The 20391-nt window shown below is 37.6% G+C and overlaps 1 protein-coding gene and 1 long non-coding RNA gene across 3 annotated transcripts in view; both read right to left on the reverse strand.

The window, feature by feature from the left end:
- Positions 1–875: 875 nt before the first annotated feature.
- Positions 876–5175, reverse strand: LOC127510900 (uncharacterized). Of its 2 annotated transcripts, XR_007929779.1 has the most exons (4): positions 4987–5175; positions 4036–4781; positions 3700–3861; positions 876–3131 (listed from the first exon to the last, which is right to left on the reverse strand). It is a non-coding gene; the product is annotated as an uncharacterized LOC127510900 (long non-coding RNA). The 2 variants fall into 2 exon arrangements; XR_007929778.1 differs by having other exon boundaries at positions 3700–4781.
- Positions 5176–9289: 4114 nt separating this feature from the next.
- LOC127510888 (potassium voltage-gated channel subfamily A member 1) overlaps positions 9290–20391 on the reverse strand; it is a 38610-nt gene continuing 27508 nt past the window's right edge. The window contains exon 2 of the mRNA XM_051891030.1: positions 9290–11622. The gene's annotated coding sequence lies outside the window, so the exon portion shown is untranslated. The remainder of the gene's footprint in view (positions 11623–20391) is intronic.

The following is a 20391-nucleotide window of genomic DNA, read 5'->3' on the forward strand; positions in this document are numbered from 1 at the left end:
GCATACAGGAAGCTGCAGAGGCAGTTGTCCGGGAAAGACATAGCTGGCACGAGGCTGAGGAATTCCTCCAAAGGTTTCTCGAGGGAGTTGTCCTTCTGCTCAAGGCATAACAGTTTGACTGCTGCAAAGTGGTCCATAGTGCAGAAAGAAACCAAAAACACGTAATCACAAAAATACAAACAAAAATGCTTCAACAAAACACACTGCTTATCTGTTTCTTGGTCTGGTCTTCTGTAACGCACAGGCTGTGAAAACACACACAAAGATGAAGATGAGAATAAATAGGTAGTCTTTAATAATCCCCACAGGTACAATCCAACAAAGAAGCAAGTTTGTCCAACACAACTGTAATTGAAACGAGACCAGACAACGACACAGCAACAGAACTGAACTTCTATACACAGATGAAAAACAGCTGTGATGACTAGTGCAGTGTCCATGGTGACAGATTGTGGCGGGAAAATAGACCAAAGGAAAACAAACTCAAAGTCTATAAAAAATAAGGCAAACTGAACATGACTGTGACACCTGCACCCTTGCATTATACCCCAGCAGAATAGCTGACCCTTGGGTTGAATGTGGACCGACCCACGGTGCAGGGCATCCCTGGGGGCAGCTGTTCCCTAAACCCACAGCCAGGGACCAGTAGCAGCAACACCTTCATTACTGGTAAATGAGCTTTAAATTCTCTTAGTACAAAAATTAAAAAAATGTTTCTGCCTTAAAGTATGTATAATTTAATTGGCTGTACAAGTCATTTAAACTATTTTAAATCTTGACTAGTGATGAACTGCTATGACTTATAAAAAAAAGTTGACACGTTTTGAGTTAATGCAAGTCATGTTGCAATGACTTCTTGATCACATCATTTTTTACAGTGTATTTCATTATCAGATTGTGTTTTTCCCCTTATGCAGTTGTAGATAATACACCAACACTTTTAACAGTACAAACGCAAGTGGTGAATGAAGCATGTGCGGTTAGTGATGTTTTTTTTCCATTTTTTTTTTTAACATCAAAAGGGTAAAAAGTGCAACAGGTTGTAAATCTCATGCAAAAAAGTGCAACAGTTTGTATTCTGCCTAGCCCTTAACTCTACCTCGGCCTGTCGACAAGTCGGCTCCACCAGGGACCGTCGTCCTCACAGCTCCCCTGGGCTCCCTCTTCTCTCCGGCTTCACCTTGGTCAGATGTCGCTCTGCTTGTGCCATGGACTTCTGGGACATCAGCTGCGCTTCATCCCTCCACCCCTTCGGCTCTGTCGGGCTTTGCCTTCCCGCCAGCTCCACCTTAGTCACACCGGCTCTGCTTCAGTCCACCAGCACCCTGCCTCCACCACAGCTGCTTGTCTCTGCGGTTCTGCCCTGGTCTCCTGAACCTACGGTGTTGTCTGGTCTCACCATCTCCTTGGCTGCGCCAGGGTCTCCATTTCTCCGGGCTCCACCGTTGGCTGCATTCACGTCCTCGTAGAGTTCGTAATTACAGTTTGTAAGCTGGGAATTTTCTGAAAGCTCCCACGTGTATCACGTGGCCGCTGTACCCCACCTGACCGCTTTAGTTTACAAGTGGTAACTAAATAGTTTTTTTAATTTATAATTTTTTTTTAATACAGAGATAGTATGTAAAAAGCACATTTTAGTTTATATTCATGGTGTCTCAAAATAGCACAGTTGAGTACACTGTTGTGTTGTTCTTAAGAAGTACTAAAGAAGGATTTTTAGTATATTAAGTACAAAATTAGTGCACAAAAATAGAGCACTTTAAGTACATTATGGAAGTGTGCTAAGTATACTGAAATAAAGTGTATTTTTTGCTGCATTCACACCACCGCATAATTAGCGTAATCTTGATGACAACACGTGACATTATATTCGGAGCCGTTCACGTCCTCGGGCTGGGAATTATGCATTTCTATGGCACCACGATCAATGCTTAAATGAATCTACAGCGGTCAGGTGGTACAGAGACCACGTGGTACACTTGGGAGCTTTCAGAAATTTTTGTATCATATAGGCCTTTCGTTCAGACGGATTCGGTGTTTTAAGAACGTAAAACTGATATTTATGAAAGCGGGTCCCAGAGTGGATAAATCTGAAAATGACACCAATGTCATCATCCCACATGTCGACCCTAGTCAGACACTGTTATGTCACGTAACAGCAACAACAACAACAACAACAGCGGACTACATGCTTGTGTTCATGCCGCAGAAGCTACCGAGCCTATTAGCTTTGCTAAAAAAAAGCTTTATTTCTAAGCTTTACTAAAGTTTATATACAGCGTGCAAGGTTTATGTGCATGCTCCAAGTCTTATTCTCCAATTTTAGTCTATCTCTTTGGCAGAATTACAGAGCCACATACTGATCTGGCATGTATACTACATTGTTTTGAGTCGGTTTCAGTGGTTTTGTGTGTACGCAGATATTTCTTGAGACAAGGGAAAAAAAAGGTCGGATAGGGAAAGCTCTGGCTTCGTGTGGATGCAACCTTAGATAACATACATACCATTGTTTAACATGCATTTACCTGATCGCAAATCAAAATTTAACCCAGAAGCTATATAAGAAGACTTCTTCTCCTTATAAAATATTTTTATTATCTGTATAGATTTAAAGATGCATCATATTTCTGAGTCGGGTTGTTTTTGATAGCAAAAAGATTTTGAGGATAGTTTGTTTTTGAGGAAATGACCAATCACATTTAAGCTTGGTCAGTATAATCGAGACACACCTTATGCACATCATTTGCTTGAAGGTATGACTCTATTGGGTTCAAAGGCATACAGTAATTCACCATGTCATAATTTATTCACCAAAAGTTATCATGTCAGTATATAATAAAAATGTGTTCTTACTGGGCAATGGGTTATTTCCATACTATGTACAGCTATTTGAATACAGAACAAATAAAGTCCGAATGAAAATCACTATTTGTAAAAACATTTTGCATCTGAGAAAAGGTTTTGCATGAAAGGTAATGTATAAGAATATTTGTAGAGATCATTCATTTTGTCTGTTGTTTCAGGTAACTGCTGGAATCTGTTCTTATGGTGATTCAAGTGAATTTAGTCTTTTTTTTTTTTAGCTTTTGTGTATAGATATCATTTTATATTTCCAAACAGTTGGTATGGTCCTTGAAGAGAAGAGAGAGAGAGAGAAAGATTAAATCCACAAGAACTTTGGTACCATATCAAATATGCTTGGAGAAACTGACAAGCAAAACTAAATTAAAAATTGTGCACAAGTGTACCAGGACAAAAGGACAAAAGCTTTTAAAGGCAAAGGGTGTCTATCCACCTTACTTTTTAATATGGAAGTAAAGGTGAAGAGAGCAAATATGAGCGGGTTTAGAATTTAAAAAAAAATAAACTAGCCTATCAGCGACAGGAGAGAAAATCATCACTACATTGCCTAAATGCGCTAATTCATCTCGATACAACACTGAGATAAGCTTTCATTCATTCACGGTTGATTCAGAAGTTGGGGCTCAGTGGTTAATCAAAATTCATAGGGACCACTTCAGTCCTACAAAAACCACTAGAGTGTGTAGTGTACATTTCCAATGAGATGATTTTGTTTTGATGACTGGGGGGCTAAGAAAACTTAAAAGGGAACTGTCCCTTCTCTTTTTGTGTGGAACCACTATACACTACCCACATCAAGAGTGAATGTTTGGGAACATTAACCAAGATGCCCTGTACCTGAGATATCCCCATCACCCCGAGATGAGTGAAATGCAAACAGCTCCTGATCATGACTTTAGGAGTCGGACTCTTGCCATTTCCTTAGGGACAACTGAGGTTTCCAGGGAGGTCAAAAGACATACTTCTCTAAAGAAAGGACCACCTGTGTTTCTTTGGCACCTAAAAAAAAAAAAAATAAGAAAATGCAATTGTGCACATGCATTTTCATTATCTAATTCAGAAATAACATATCTTACTTCAGGCAGTTCAATACTGAATTAAAACAACATCAGTGACTTAATGCAAATACTTTGCTAGATAAATAGCATAGTATATTTTTATTCACTATTTTACCTTCTTCTCATGTTCACAGATCCACTTGAGGCCTCACCACTCAAGTTCCATGAGAACTGAAATGCTGGAGTTGTTGGTCTGGTTTCTATCAAACGATTAAAAAGTCTTCTACTCTCATTTTGTGAATTAATGTCTCTGTCCCCTAGAGCCTCCTCGATTCTTTTCAAAATGTCAGAACTACTTAACATCGTTCTACGATGCGCCTAGCCATTTGATCTTGCTGATTTCCATTAATAAAAGCAGAGGTTTATGGGTAAAATTTAAATGAGTGGCCTAATGAACTTGTGGCTGTTTTAATTGGTGACCGCAGAGATGACAAGATTAGTTTGCACCCATTGGGTGCTGCTAGAAAACACCCTGCTCTGTCCGTGAGCTCTGTAACACCATGCTGTTTCGTCCCACTTTTGGTGTGAAATTGAATGGCTTCCCATATTTGAATTTTGTTTGCACTCCTCAGCATGTAATGCCAACATTTGCAGTGGCATGGCAGTATTACAGGTGACACAGGGCACCTTTGGCATCTTTGCAAATTCAGTAGGGAAGAGGCTGGGTGTCCACCTCCTCCTGAAGGTGCACCAAAAAAGGACATTTTTGCCACAGTTTGAGAACAACCGGATTTGCCAATGTAACCGGCCCCATGTGATGGGATGTGGACTCTGCGTTGTGTGTGTATGTGTGTAAAACGGATGCCAAACTCCTTTAACTGGTCTCTGGCTGGCTCTCCACCCACTGGACAGAGGAAATGACTGGACAAACGAAGAATTAATATTAGGACGCAACATGTATTGAGTGACTTCTCAAAAACATCTTTGGCTCTGTGAGCCACCAGACATCCTCCTTTCAGTATAGCTTAGCATTAACTTAGCTTAAAACATAAAACTTGACATACCAGTTTAAACAATAAACATATCAGAACAATGACAAATATACATGGGTTACACAATGACATACCTGGACAAACGAAGAATTAATATTAGGACGCAGCATGTATTGAGTGACTTCTCAAAAACATCTGTTAGAAAATAACAACACATAAGCAATGCGAGCATACAAACAATATTAACTTCGACAAAACGGCACATCAGTGTAATCCCACATTGTAAATCAAGTAAAAAACACTCCAAAGAACACTTTTTGACACGAACATAAACTAATATTTTGAAATTATACTACCTTTGGCTCCGTGAGCCACCAGACATCCTCCTTTCAGTATAGCCAAAGAGCTTAGAACCCAAGAGGCGATACTTTGATACTTTTTGTGTAACAGCCACTAGATGGCGCTCCGGTAGCGCGGCCGCCATTATGGGATGAAAATACTAACTGGACCATATCCTTCACATCTTACGCACCCAAAATCGGCGAATTTCACTGCCAAATCAGAAGCGCAATAGAACAGTTTTTTTTTTAATTATGTCACCAGTAAATTGTATGGCTCCTACAGTAAATGTTGTATTGTCTTATATATGTTTTATTTTACCAGTTGTGGAATCCAACCATTCAACCATCTAATGTAGTTAGCCTACTTTATTGAGTATTTCCATTTTATGCAACTTTACACATTTATTAATAGTAAATTAATAATTAATAAATTTAAGATCACCATGCTTGCAGCAAACAATATATTTTAGACCTAGTGGAATAATAGAAATAATATCTAGGTCTGAATTGAAATAGGGTATGTTTTAATGGATCACGCTACAAACATAATGATCTTATAATACATGATGCATTGCTGTGTCCGTTATCGCATAAATTCCCACTTAAGTACACTTTTGCTTGAACGGACATTAGACAACACTGCAAAATCAAGCTGTTATATTCATATATTTATTGTCCAACATTCCCGATTTTTCTGATGCATGTCCTTAATTTAATTTCATATGTTGGTAATAATTCAGTGTTTATAAGCCTTTTAAAGAATTTTAACCCAAACTGACTGGGTTTCTAGAGAGCAAAGGTTTTGTGAAAAAAGTGGAAGACTTAAACACAAAGTGTGTAAAATAAACTGTAAAAAGTGTTTGATGATCACTAGTGATAGTATTTTATTTTGTGTTGTCATCATTCAGGTTGGATTTTAGCTTTAATGTACTTTTTTTTAACAAAGCAGCTTATATTGCCATAGAAACTAGTGGACTGCCGACTCGCTTTCACCCCATAATGGCGGAAACGCAGGGCCGCTGCTGGGCGCCGGTGTTTCAATGGAACGTTCTATTGAGTGTCGCTTCTTGTTAGTGTATATTCTTTTGTATAGCTTAGCGTTAACTGAGCTAGGAGAGAACGCGCCCAAAGTTAAGATTTTCTTAAAGGGGCAGTACACTTCATTACAAAATCATATATAAAACTCCAAAAATATACATACCAGCATAATTAAATCAAAAGATAATACAATGAAATAAAACAATATATTCAAAATAAAAGAATCAGTTTTTAATTAGAAAGAAATGATTTTGAGTGAAAATTTAACATTCAACATCCTTGAAGAGGACAAAGTTTTGGGAATTCTTCCTCCATAATTGTTACTATCAATAAATGGCTAATAAATACAAGAAAATTCAAACATAAGATTTCAAATTTACACCAGGTAATAGAAAGAATTGCAACATTGCATTATGAAAACACAAAAACATGCAAATATACCAAATCATCAGCCATATAAGCACTTACATCATCATGTTTGCAGTCCTCTGCTATGGTCACCAATTTTTTTCCCTAACCCCGCCTGAGCCAGTTCCAGCTCAACAGCAGTCTTCGGGTTGTGTTTTAACACAGAAATATGACACAATGCATTTCAGTAAACATTTACCCTGAGCCAAGTTTAAAAACATAAGGTCTAAAATTGTTATAGTTATCAGTTTTCTCCTCCTGAGGCCCATTTCAATGAGGAGGTTCAACCAACTCTGAGTTCAAACTTGAACTTTTACCCTGCTTTCTCGGGTTTGAGATACCTCCTTTCTGAAACGGGACCCTGATCTTACTACACATATAGACCTATTATCTTTCATCGAATGTGTGGAAAATTCGCTATCTAAAATTCTTCATCAATTAAAATTAGGCTGCATTCCCTACTATGATAGTACAATCAATGACAAAAAACAACCATAAATGTTAACCCTAAATGTTAATAAAATACGGCACTGATTTGTACTTACAGCAGAAGTCGTCGGAGCTGGTTGTCTCACCACGACGTTGTGTATCTCCACAATCGACTCCTCCAAAGCTAAATTAGACTCCCATTGGGTGTGTGAGACGCGTGATTACTCTATAATATTTACCATGTAAATAAAGTAACCGAAAAAGACAAAAGAAAATTCATACAATAATACACAACAAGCCTGATACAAAACAAAACTGTTTTTGTTTTATTTGTTTGTTCGTTTGTTTCAACTAACGTTAGATAGATAAAGTTGAAGACTACCAGCTCGGTACTGCGACTGCCATCTAGTGGTAGCTGCCTGCCTTGCCCTTCAGTGAAAGCCAGTTGCTTGTGGATCGTCAATGCTAAAAACCGCAGAGAGAAACGGTGCTTTCCAAACGGGATATATCGACCCTCCGAAGGGCACTCCGTTGCTTCCCCGGAAAAACAAACATCCACTGTTCCCTTAACGCTGGGTTCTTTGTGAAGCTGAAAAAGGTAATCTTTCTCTAACAACCAAAAACATACTCCTTTGGTGACAGGAGCTGCGTCTCATTTCGGAGGCTGCGTTCTCCAGAGGTCGCATTTGAAGGCTGCATATGTAATCAAGGATGTCTTATTTAAGAAAAGTAACTTTAATAAAATTGACTGATATTCATTGTGAGGTGTAAAATACTGTAATTTCTTTCTTACTTTGCAATCTAACGGTTATTTTTCTTAAATGAGACTGCCTCGATTATGTATGCAGCCTTCGAAGGGTGGAGCCCCTGAATTGGGACACAGCCATTGTTGAAAAATCTCTTGGCTTCCATAACGTTGATGGGCGTGCTCTTGCTTTTGCTCTGGGTGATGTGTGTGCACATCACCCATAGCATTACACCCCCCCTTTAAACACCCAAGATTTAACAAATTTTCTAAATTGCCTAAATGTCAAAATTATTACAATAATAACTACATCATGAGAATCTCTTTATAAATATCCTGATACAGAATATGTTATTGCATTATTATGACTCATATTTTTGTTGTTGTCTGTGCTAGCTCCCATCCAAACCTATATAAATCGATGTGAGCATCTGTCTGCTAAATTAATACTGTAACTTTAGGTTTCACAGGTTTGTTTAGCTATCTTAGTGAGGACATTCCATAGGCGTAATGGTTTTTATACTGTACAAACTGTACATTCTATCCCCCTACACTACCCCTACTCCTAAACCTACCCATCACAGAAAACATTCTGCATTTTTACATTTTTAATAAAACATATGTTTTTAAAGCTTTTTTAAATATGAGGACTCATGAAATGTCCTCATGTTTCATGTTTACGTCGTAATACCAGTGTAATACCCTTGTCATTATACAAATTTGTGTCCTCATAAATAACAAAAATGTGCACACACACACACACACATGTATTTGTAAAGTCAAGTATATTACACTCACCCAAGATATACACATATTGCGACCACAGGGTGGCAGCAAATCAATATCTGTAAATATATGGTATCAAATAATAATAATAATAATAATAATAATAATAAATGTAAACTTAATTTAGTAAAAAGAAAAAAATTACACTATAGAGGAAAATTAATCATGTAAAAATCAAGCATAAACAGCATCTGAGTTGTATCTTGTTCCACACAAACTAAAAAAAGAAACTAGATTAATAGCAAAAACTGTGCTCACAAAGTTAAACTCTGCGTCTATAAGGAGCTGCTTAATGTACTATGATAATCTTTTATCTCTCTAAATCTGATTTTTTGTATTTCTCTTTTTTGATGTTATCCATTCAATTAAAGATCTTCTTTCCATGACATTAGCAAAACCTTTATTTTTGTTTTTACTTTATTTCACGTATTTGATATTCCGAATATATCAACATTTCAACAAATAAGAATATTTGTGAACATACAGTGAAACAATAAAGGAAAGCGAAACAATCTAGTTATATGTAGACAATGTTAATTTGGCTTTACACCAGTTTGGCAGCTTTGCTGAGGGTTTCTGGGGAAAATGATTCAGATCCATACAATTCTCACAAGCTCTATTCAGTGACAGGATGAAAAATGAGCAAACTCGTCAACAATTCATATAAACAACATGTTCATTAGGACAATGACAGATTTGACATTTTATTGAGATATTTACCCCTCATAACAGAACAGAATAAGCAACACTTGACCAAGACATGTGACTGAAGTAACAAATAAATAAAGCACTGTTTATATAGACATGATTGTATGACTTGGTAAAACAATACATCGATTCAGATAAATTAGATCAATTTTCTCCAAACCGTTTGTGCCATTTCATCCAACAATAAATATTTCCCTACCGTAGCCAGAGTACAAAAATAACTTTCATTCAATCAATCAATCAATCAATCAATCATTCATTCATTCATTAATAAATAAATAAATAAATAGATAGATAGATAGATAGATAAATAAATAAATATATAAATATCATGATTTAGTGTGTCATATTTTCATGTTGGTGGTTTAATAGTGTGAATATTGTAAATATGTATCATAACATGGACATCAGAAAAAGAAGAAGAAGAAAAAAAAAACTTCTGGCATCCTAGATAAACTTCTGTTAGTTGCTGTTTGAGTTGCAACAGATGACGTACTGGATCCTTATGTAGCCACATCCTGGCCAAACAGTCTAAAGACAGCAGCTTAAAGGACACAAGTGTTCTCTACTGAAAGTAATCAAGCATTTAGAAATAATCCATAATGTATTTCAAAGCCTCAGTATACTTTCTCTTACATAGACATCAATGTGGATATGGAGGAAATGGCAGTATACTTTACTGTTACATATCAAGGAATGCATCTACAGGGTCTTGTGACACAGATGTTAAAAGATTTTGATGAACTGATATTCTCATCATGGGTATCAGTAGGTAAAGCAACATGTTTTATTATAAATCTACAATATTGATCAGTTTCATACTTTTGAGATTGTTCTGCAAAAGTCCTACCTGTGGGGATATAAAATGCACTTTATAGCATGACTGAAGCAGCATTTTCAAGTCAATTTAAGTCACTGACAATATTCAAAAAAAAAAAAAAAAAATGTACAAAAGGTAACACAATTGACAGTAAGGGTCACATGACAGTTGACAATCTGAACATGATTTAATTTGTAGCTTAAAGATATATTTTGTTCCGCAACACTGAATGAATGACAATAAAATATATAGTGATCTATACCTATAATTAATATACTGAGTAACATAGTTGACATTTTTTGTCTTTTTTTGCTGTAACTTCAGCATTAGGCAAGCTTGCATGACTTTATTTATTTTACAGTTGAAACATATAATTCAACTTAATTCATATATTCTATAAACATTCTATTACTATTATTATTATCGATAAGTAATGAAAATCAGAGCTCCCTCATCAATTTGTCATCAAAATGTCTGTCACTGAAGGTAATGATGTGACGCACAAATGGTTTTGGGAGAAAAGTTTGCATATTTGTGGTATATATGTAAATGTAAGGGTTTTCTATTAGACAACATTTGTTAACAACAGCAAAGTGAAATATTTTTGAATTGCTAGTGTAGTACAATATAAAACACTATGTTCTTTTTCTTCATTTAGACCCAGATAAATAAATAAAATAAAATAAAATGCAGATATTTCATTACATGTGCATTTTGAAACCCAAACACAAAAAGCACACATTAAGAAAATCAATAAAAGCTGTCAATTTGAAACATGATAATCATGATATAAAAATCATGATAATCTTTTACTAAATAAAACAATTGTTTTGAAGATAATCCAAAATAAAATAAATGAATTATATAACTTTTAAAATTATGTTTTTTTAGATTATTATTATTAATAATAATAATAAATTATATAATCACTCAAATATACACCAAATCAAATTATAGGGCACACATATGTAAGGGTGACACACAAATTCAGCAAATGCCATTCTAAACATGATCACTGTTGTTGATGAGAGGTACTATGGCTTTTCCCCTGTTTAAGAAAGGAGGCATTTTCTTTGCCTAACACTATTTTATCTAAAGGTGTTCAGAAGTGTCTCCTCTGTTGGAGAATAATATTATTTTAGAAAAATATACATCAGGAAAAAGCTTTACAAAAATAAACCAAATGAACATAGTCATCCAAAATCTACTTAGAAATTAACTTCACTCTAAAATATAGACTAATATTGCACATGGGATTTCCTCTAACATGATTTATGTTCTACACAGATTTGTTGGACTCCATGGCTTTACATGTCACCTGTTCAGTTCAAAAAGGTGTCTGTCAGGAGTGGAGTATCAGTTATCATATGTTGGTCCCATAAATGTCCAGAAAACGACTGATTCACAGGGTTTGATCAAAGGCACAGGTTTTCTGCAGAGGTGTTTAGAGAGTCTGAAGAATCTGTTGTCATGATTATAGCTCCTCTTCTGGGATCTGTGACAGAGAAATAAAAAGAAAAGCAAATTTCTTTAATTATTATTATGTTAATTCTTAAAATATGCAACTCTAAAATAGATTCCAATAATAAATGTTTGCTAGCGCAGGTTAAAATCTCACACTTTAGTAATTATAGCTCCTAACTTAATAAAACAGGCTGTGTGAAATGATTATCTCAAAATGCATGTCCGTATGCAAGTTTGAGGGCCTTTATTTAAATTAAATACATAGACCTCTTTAGCTGTTTGCTAATCGCACTGAACGATTCATTCCTGAATTGGACCGATCCGATTGCATCTGCTCTTGAGTCAACAACTCACTGATTCAATTGATCTGGTCAGAGTGAATCTCCAGTTAACAATTCACTGAATTCAAATCTGACTTAAAACGGGAGATCCTCAGAGCTTGAGTGTGCGTGCTGATGGCGTGACAAGTAAATTACTAATGCAGAATTTTAGGATTTTTTTTATTGTAAATTAAAACGTCTCAGGTTATGCATGTAACCATGGTTCCCTGAGAAGGGGAACGAGACACTGCGTCCCCTTGCCATGCTTCAGGTATTCCTGTGCAAGTTCAAGTGTCCTCTAGGGGATGCAGTGTGAGTTCCCATTTGAAAGGGAATCATATTTAGGTCATGACAATCAGTTGTTTGTGAACTAAATGTACTGTAAAAGGACGAGCTGTTTAAGCCCATTGTATGAAATGCTTGAATGGACATGTCCATATTTGTGTATTACCATCTGAACAGGGTAAGTTTTAGGTAAAAACTAAACATAACGTTAAAATAATGCAAATTAATGCCCGTGCATCTTCCCCCACTGGTGAGGGTTGTGTTTAGGCTGCTAAATTGTCTTTTCATCTCATGCAATTTTCAATTTAAAAAAATTATTATATTTTTATTGGTAAACAGTACAAAAATATTAGAGACTCAAAAAGACTCAAACCTACAAAAATATAGCATTCCTCTGACCCACTGTTTAACAGGTCTCTTACTGGCTAGCTGATTTTCTGTCAGTGCAGATCAGTGCAGGTTTGCGACGGATAAGTGCAGTGACCGCGACTGCAATTAAAGCACTTAGTCATTGGTGTGACAGGAATCCCACCCGAGCAGCGCACACTGATGCTGACCCATGTGAGGTATTAGAGAATGCAGCATACACCCACTCTTGGAATCTTCCTCAAAGTTAATCCAGTGGGCTGGTCGGGTGGGCAGCGGTGCCAGATGGTGGCTGTAGTTATGAATGATGCCTTGGTCTTAAGTATTAAGTTGGATCAGTGTAATCCTGTGCAGCATATGCAGAAGGCCTGCAGGCCCGAATCCATCGAGGACGCACTTGCATACCCCAGTCACTCATTGATACACTTCTGATCTTCTCCAGCATGCAGCTTCTGCTGTCCACCTCATGTTCTTATACATGGCTAGTCCCATTCCTCATTTATAACTTTATCTGAAATACTACCATGGGTTCATTTTCAGCATCTTTGACTGGCCAAGCCACACAATTAGAATCGCACATAGATTTATGATCTGATAAACCCCATAGACCAATAAGCAACTCCCTAGCAACCACTCCCAACACCCTGAACCACATAGCAATGCACTAACAACCTATTTTAAAATAACATTTAGCAATCACACAGAAACACAATGATGAGTAGTCAGAACACATTAGCAACTGCAATGCCCTGGCAACCACACATAGTACTTTAGCATTGCGGTGGAGGCGACTTTTGCACAGGAAAAACACCACTCACCAACTACCATCCAATCATCCTCAGAAACCAGACCATCCAAGTAACTTTATAAAAAACCATGAATATCCATGATCATCTATGTAACCAATATGTACTGATAAAATTGTTTATTTGTACAGTAAATGTAATTTAACATTTCAGTTGAAAATCCTTATTATTCAATAAGGACAGCTAATGGGCTGCTCAATCTAAATATAGGATGAATTGTTACAGGAGTGAGGTAAGCGACAAACCCTGAATTGTGATTAACAGTTTTAAACATCATAAACTGTAGTGTTCACTGCATTTGTCAACCATTCAACGCTGTTACCAAAGTTATTAAAAGGATAGTTCACCCAAAAATGGAAAATTAAAACTAATCCATATGAATTGACGGTTTAGTCCAACTTTTCTGAAGAGACACAATCACTTTATATGATGAACAGATTGAATTTAGGTTTGACACATGCTGAACCTGCTTGACACATGAGAACAAACCTCTTGAGGAAGCTCAAACATGCTGCGTAACACATGAGAATGAACCTCATTGGTTCTCATATGTCACGCGAACATGCAAACTGGTGTGTGCTTTGATGAATGTTTATATGTGAATAAAAGCCTAAATTAAATCAGTTCACACCAACATGACAATACAAGAGGGTGGGAGGAGTCAATTTACAGATACGAGGAGGGAGGGGAGGAAGGGGAGCCAAGCCCAGGAAGTCTTTGAAAGGTCCGGAGACCAATCAGATGACTAGGGAGGGATGGGAGGGTTGAGCCTGGGAGGCTCAGGCAAGTCTGGAGTCCTGGCAGAGAGCCAGGTGGTGCTGGAGGTAAGGTCCAGGTGGGCTCAGGCAGGTCTGGAGTCTTGTCAAAGAGCCAGGGCGGTGCCGGAGGTAAGGTCCAGGGGGGCTCCAGCAGGTCTGGGGTCCCGGCTGAGGACCAGGGTGGAGCCGGGGGGGACGGACCAGGGAGTTCTGGGATGTCTGGAGTCCCAGCTGATGGTCACGGAAGTGGAGGGAGCTTGGGCGAAGCCAGCAGGGCAGACAGCAAGGGTGGAGCCGGCAGGACAGGAAGCTTGAGTGCTACCTCCATGGCAGTGAGAGCAGGTGCTCTGTGATGACCTCTGTGGCCTCTGTCCCCTTCCTCTGGTGGAGGGAGAGTTGCTAAAAGAGGTGGACCATGTGCTGTTTAGCAGAGCCCCAGGAGGGGGGAGATGGGAAGAGGAAGATGCCCATTGATCTGCTGAGTCCTCTTGTAGCCCAGTTTATCCTGTCAGGGTTGGATGAAGGGATGAGGCGAGGACTCAAGATGCAGAAACAATGGGCTTTTTATTTATTAATAATATTAAACAAAAACAAACAAAAACTATCCCTTAGGGGAAAACAATGGCAGCAGGACTGGGCAGGCAAGGCAGGGCAGGCGAGGAAATGGCAGGACAAGGATTCGCAGGGCTAGACACGATGGGTAAATATGACACTGAACTGGCACAGGAATGAAAACACAAGGAGAATAAATAGGGAGCAAACAAAGCAGGTAACAAGGGAGGAGAGGTGGGGCAAATGAACCAATAATCAGACAACAAGAAGGCCGGGGCTAGACAATAGACAGGAGAGCAAATGGCACAAAGAAATAATCATGACAAGCCATGTTCTCACACCAAACAGGACAAAAAACAAGAGCACAAGGCCAATGAACATGAAATAAACATGAACCACATGCTACACCAAATACAACACACACGCAGACAGAAGAGCGTACGGCCTGAGAGAACTTTGAAACCACACGCTAACACAACAGGACAGAGTGCACAGAGAATGAGTGAATGCTCATCCCATGCGCTCACAACAGAAGACAAACACACGGAGCATAAATGTCCGAATCCCGACACAGAACCAAAACCAAACTGGTGCAAGGAATCCGCACACAAAATAAGTCACATATGCGACAGAACAGCGCAGTGCCCGAGCAAACTCAGAACTGCACGCACACCATGACAAGACAATTGGAGTGTCAGAGCTATGTCACCAAACCAAGAATAAACAGACCGAAGTGACAGAACCCTGACAGAAAAGTTGCGCTGTTTATTAATAAATGTTTTTGGATCTGTAAACTCAGTGTGCGGACATTACTTTTCTTACCTCTATAGAAAATACAAATTCACAAACATTCAGTAACAGGGTTGCAATACCAAATTAATAGAAAATAAAACATCTCATACTGTATCCACCCTTTTCCAGAGACTTAAGTTTTAAAATATGGGTGGCACTTCCTGTCTTGGGAACTGCCATTAAAAATAATTCTTTTCCGCTGTTACAATATGAAATAGACACAGATACCTGCGGTCTTATGGTCTGCTCTCCGATTTATTGAACAATACCCAATGAACTAGAATGCACTGAGAATCTCACATTTTTTTTACACCGTCAGAAGTACCGTTAGGGGTACAACAGCTAGTTACTGGGGCAGCACTCTTAAATAGACAAATTTACATTTATTCATTTTGCAGACGCTTTTTATCCAAAGTGATTTTATACCTTATTGACTCCTAAAAGGTGCAGTTTAGTACCTTACAGTAGTAATAAGTACCCTTAAGGTACTACTATTAACTTTTACTTGTAAATAAGGTACAAAGATATCCCTTTATAAGGGTACTGCCCCAGTGACAAGCTGTTGTACCCCTACACTCTCAAGAAAAATAATTCTATACAGTACCCGATTTGGGTTCTTCAGCTTGTAACAATAGCAGAACCCTTTTTGGTGCTAAGCAGAACAAAATTCCATAAAGAACCATGCTTTGAAAGTGCTATAGAACTTATATATTATATGGTGTTATAAAGAACTTTTTAAAAATAGTTTATTTTCATTAATATTAATTATATGTTAATATTATTCTTGTTACCCCTCGATCTGCCTAGTCTTATAATACCTTGTAGCCTCTATTAGGGTATTACATAAAAAAAATAAAATAAAAAAGCAAGTCGTGTCAATTAGGTACTTTTATTGACATGGGAAAATTGTAGCAAAATGACAGCGCTGAAACAACAGTTATTATATTATTAATAAATGGTAATTGACATTGAACATGAAAAAATACATAAATAAATAAATAAATAAATAAATAAATGTAATGAATGCAAAGTTCCAGTGTCTTCTCATGTCTTTACAATCCTCTATGATATCTTTATATTTTTCATTATGTGTGTATTCTGCTGTAATTGAGTGGCAGTTTTTCTCTGCAGATGATGAGGTTGTGAGGTGTTACACCATCTGTCTGGGTAGAAATACACAAATGAGTTTAGAGTTGCAGTGTGTGTCTTCCATTTGTTAAGTAAAAGCAATTAATTTTATGAAGGCCGGAAATAACGATTGTGAATGGACAGTATGTGAGCCCTCCACAATGTTAAAAGAAAAAGTGATAAAAAGTCATGGGATAGTTTTAATGTTTTTGTGACTGGGCATGTTTATGCCCAGTCACCCAAGTAATAACTGAAAAGTCCAATAATATGAATCATAAATTCAATTTCTCTGTCACTTACTTGCTTAGTGGAAAAGAGGAGAGAAGTATCATCAATTCAACAAAGCTGGTCACACTTACGTGTTCTGTTAAAAAAAACTGAAAGGAGAAAACAAACATGATTGAGCAAACCAGTCGCAATTTAAAAGTTAACATTTATAGACATTTTAAGAAGGATATACCTGTTGAGAGTGTAGACGGTCTGTGTAGTAGTTGGATGGTTGTGCTCCAGAAAATCAACAATTAGGTGGATTTAAAAGGATTTTATGACAGATTTAGACAACACTAAACTCTAACACAATGAACTATTTGTTCTACTTCAGGACAATATGGTTCTAAATAGATATGTATAAAGAACCCTAAAATAACCATCTCTTTTAGAGTGTAAAGGTACAGTTTTTGCACATTTTCCATGTACCCACATACTCTCTCACATCTCGTTGATGGTTTGTTTTCACACGGGCGCTTTAGTACTGTAATGTATTTCTCCTTTATTCACTTGCTCTCAGGTCACTGAGTCTGAAGAAAACAATGTTCTCACACGCTGTCATCTCATTCATCTCCAAAGAAAGAGAAATCCCTCACTCTGGGATGAGGACAGCTGTTCTAGCAGCCAGAGGGGACATCTGTGAAGCGCTGCTCATGTGTACCGCACAAGCAGAGAAAGGCGAGTGCTTTTGAGTCAATCTACAATAGGTGTTGTAAAATGTGATTGAAGATTTTTGTCTCTCTTCTACCAGTGAGTTCTGGTCAGTTGCCACAATATTTGCATCAAAGACACTTGAAAAAAATGACACAGCAACAAGGCCTTGGTTACAACAGGGGAAAAATAGTTTTAGACCATAGATATAAGATTGTTAATATGGCCAGTTTCGATTCCATGTCGACTTTAAGTGCCTCTCTTAAGTTAACTGTAAACAATCCCAGATTTTAATTTAAATGGGTCAAAAAGATCCACATCACACAGGTAAAAAAATATATATACATAGTTCTCTCTCTCATGAGTCTCTTGTGGTCAAATTCTGCTTCACTGGGTATTCTAGTTAGTTTACACTGCTTCAGTGGATACATGCACATAAACATTCTGACAGCACAGAAGCCACATGTCCACCAAAGCCTACAGCATCCACTGAGCTCCTGGCACTTTCCATCAATAGGGTACAAAACAAGGCCTGAAACTCCTACAAAATTAGGATTTTTTTTTTCTTTTTCATTTTCAACAAATGGTCAGCTAAAGTGCCTATGGCCCAAGATGCTGGGATAGGCTCCGGCATCCCTGCAACCTAATAGGACAAGCGGTTTAGAAAATGGATGGATGGGTTAGCTAAAGGAGACGCTTAACCTTTAGCAGACCAAAGTAAATATTATATGAGCTGTTTCTATTCATTTTATTTAAGCAGAAATGTACTGTATCAGTTTTTATAGCCCTATTACAGCCATCTGGAACATCTAAACTCATTTTATTTGTTTGTGTATTGTGTTTTATTTGATTTCATTATTTTCTAGCAAAAATATAATGTAAACTTCAAAATGAAATAATAATAATAATAATTTATTTTTATATAGTGTCTTTCAGGCACTCTATAGTGCTCAAGGTCGCTTTACAAAGGGAAAATGGAAACAACAAATCAATAGGATATAAGTCTGAACAGAGAACTGCAGAAATAAAGCAAATACATAATCTAAGCAACTATTATTTGTAATATGGGCTTCAAAACTGAGAGAGGAATCAAATGTCACTCCCAAATTTTTAACAGCTGGTGAGAGAAAAAAAAACAAAAAAAAAACACCATCAATATCTAAACAGAGATCTGATGAGAAATAAGGTATTTGGGGACAACTTGTCTTGTCAGTGTCATTTTTTAAAAAAATTAGAAGCTATCCATTTTTTTCAGATCTTGAATGCTGTTTGTTATGGAAAGAAATGAGGTAGAATGTGAGGCAATGATGTAAATTTGGATGGTATCTGCATATGAATGGAAATTTAACAAATAACCTGACCCATGGGAAGCATGTAAATTAAAAAGAGAAGTGGACCGAGAACCGAACCTTGAGGCACACCTCTAGAAACGGAAAACAAATAGACACACTTATAAAATATATGCTAGTATACATAACAGATAGCTTTAATTAAGCTCACTCAGTAGGAGTTAGTTTGTGACTTCATGTTGATATTTAGTTGTTAATATAAATGTGTTCCTTAAATTAAAGACAACTTTTTGTTTGATATTTTTTTTCTTACAATAACTTTTCTTATAATAACAGGGTTAAAAAGTTTGAGCTTGATGAATGCAGCAACATTAAATGTGTGTAAATATTGGAAACATGGAATGAGATTATTTCTATTAATTGTAAAATTACATACAGTATCTCACAGAAGTGAGTACACCCCTCACATTTTTGTAAATATTTTATTATATCTTTTCATGTGACAACACTGAAGAAATGACACTTTGCTACAAATGTAAAGTAGTGAGTGTACAGCTTGTATAACAGTGTAAATTTGCTGTCCCCTCAAAATAACTCAACACACAGTCATTAATGTCTAAACCGCTGGCCACAAAAGTGAGTACACCCCTAAGTAAAAATGTCCAAATTGGGCCCAATTAGCCATTTTCTCTCCCCGGTGTCATGTGACTCGTTAGTGTTACAAGGTCTCAGGTGTGAATGGGGAGCAGGTGTGTTAAATTTGGTGTTATCACTCTCACTCTCTTATACTGGTCACTAGAAGTTCAACATGGCACCTCATGGCAAAAAACTCTCTGAGGATCTGAAAAAAAGAATTGTTGCTGTACATAAAGATGGCGTAGGCTATAAGAAGATGGCCAAGACCTTGAAACTGAGCTGCAGCACGGTGGCCAAAACCATACAGCGGTTTAACAGGACAGGTTCCACTCAGAACAGGCCTCGCCATGGTTGACCTAAGAAGTTGAGTGCACGTGCTCAGCGTCATATCCAGAGGTTGTGTTTGGGAAATAGACGTATGAGTGCTGCAGGCATTGCTGCAGAGGTTGAAGGGGTGGGGGGTCAGCCTGTCAGTGCTCAGACCATACGCCGCACACTGCATCAAATTGGTCTGCATGGCTGTCGTCCCAGAAGGAAGCCTCTTCTAAAGATGATACACAAGAAAGCCCACAAACAGTTTGCTGAAGACAAGCAGACTAAGGACATGGATTACTGGAACCATGTCCTGTGGTCTGATGAGACCAAGATAAACTTATTTGGTTCAGATGGTGTCAAGCGTGTGTGGCGGCAACCAGGTGAGGAGTACAAAGACAAGTGTGTCTTGCCACAGTCAAGCATGGTGGTGGGAGTGTCATGGTCTGGGGCTGCATGAGTGCTGCCGACACTGGGGAGCTACAGTTCATTGACGGAACCATGAATGCCAACATGTACCGTGACATACTGAAGCAGAGCATGATCCCTTCGGAGACTGGGCCGCAGGGTAGTATTCCAACATGACATTTGTATATATTCAAAATAAAAGATTTACATTGTACTTAATGTCAGCTTGC

This window comes from Ctenopharyngodon idella, chromosome 4 (genome assembly GCF_019924925.1).
Source record: "Ctenopharyngodon idella isolate HZGC_01 chromosome 4, HZGC01, whole genome shotgun sequence".
NCBI classification, from domain to species: domain Eukaryota; kingdom Metazoa; phylum Chordata; class Actinopteri; order Cypriniformes; family Xenocyprididae; genus Ctenopharyngodon; species Ctenopharyngodon idella.